Source organism: Egretta garzetta, unplaced genomic scaffold (genome assembly GCF_000687185.1).
Source record: "Egretta garzetta isolate BGI_Z169 unplaced genomic scaffold, ASM68718v1 scaffold1030, whole genome shotgun sequence".
NCBI classification, from domain to species: Eukaryota; Metazoa; Chordata; class Aves; order Pelecaniformes; family Ardeidae; genus Egretta; species Egretta garzetta.
In genome coordinates this window covers 2,097-3,393 of record NW_009258308.1, presented here as the reverse complement: position 1 = coordinate 3,393, position 1,297 = coordinate 2,097, and positions in this window count along the sequence as shown.

The following is a 1,297-nucleotide window of genomic DNA, read 5'->3' as shown; positions in this document are numbered from 1 at the left end:
GGGCCCCTCCCCCCCAGGGGGTCCTGGCAGCCTCTGCCCCGGGGGGGCCTCGTCCTTGGGGGGTCCCTGCACGGGGGGGGAACGGGACGCCCCGGGGGCTGCATGGCTCTGCTGCTGGGTGAGGTGCGGTGCAAGGTGCGATGCAAGGGGCCGTGCAAGGTGCAAGGTGCAATGCAAGGGGCTGTGCAAGGGGCAGTGCAATGCAAGGGGCGGTGCAAGGTGCAATGCAAGAAGCAATGCAAGGTGCTGTGCAAGGTGCAAGGTGCAGTGCAAGGTGCTCTGAAAGGTGCTGTGCAAGGTGCTGTGCAAGGTGCAAGGGGCAAGGGGCGGGGCAAGGGGCGGGGCGAGTGCAAGGTGCTCTGAAAGGTGCTGTGCAAGGTGCTGTGCAAGGTGCAAGGGGCAGTGCAATGCAAGGGGCGGTGCAAGGTGCAATGCAAGGTGCTGTGCAAGGTGCTGTGCAAGGTACGGTGCAAGGTGCTGTGCAAGGTGCAGTGCAAGGTGCTGTGCAAGGTGCAATGCAAGGTGCGGTGCAAGGTGCTGTGCAAGGTGCAATGCAAGGTGCGGTGCAAGGTGCAAGGTGTTGTGCAAGGTGCAAGGTGCTGTGCCAGGTGCAATGCAAGGTGCTGTGCAAGGGGCGGTGCAAGGGGCAGTGCAAGGGGTGGTGCAATGCAAGGGGCAGTGCAAAGTGCAAGGGGTGGTGCAAGGTGCTGTGCAAGGTGCGGTGCAAGGTGCGGCACAAAGGCCCTACATGCAAGGTACAATCCTAGGTACCGTGCAAAGGCTCTGCTGTGCAAGGTGCCATGCAAAGTGCTGTGCAAAGCCCTTGCCATGCAAAGGCCCTGCCACGCAAGGTGCCGCACAAGGTGCTGTGCAAAGGCCCTGCCATGCAAGGTACAGTCCTAGGTGCTGTACAAAGGCTCTGCTGTGCAAGGTATGGTGCTAGGTGCTGTGCAAGGTGCCGTGCAAGGGCCCTGCTGTGCAAAGTGCAGTGCAAGGTGCCACGCAAGGTGTTGTGCAAAGCCCTTGCCACGCAAGGTAAAGTCCTGGGTGCCGTGCAAGGGCCCTGCCGTGTGATGCCAGGCTTCCTGCGAGCCGGGGAGCAGCAAGACAGAGGGGCCATCCCCAGCCAGCGGCACAGCCCCCGGCTAAGGGACCCCCAGCAGGGAGCTGCTCAGCCTACCCCAGCAGATGGAGGCCCCCCCTCCAGCCCAGGCTGAGCGGTGCGGGGAAGGGTCCCTGGGGGGGAGGGTTCGGGGGGCGAAGCACCCGCCCGCGCAGCCCCGCTGGGTGCCAGGAT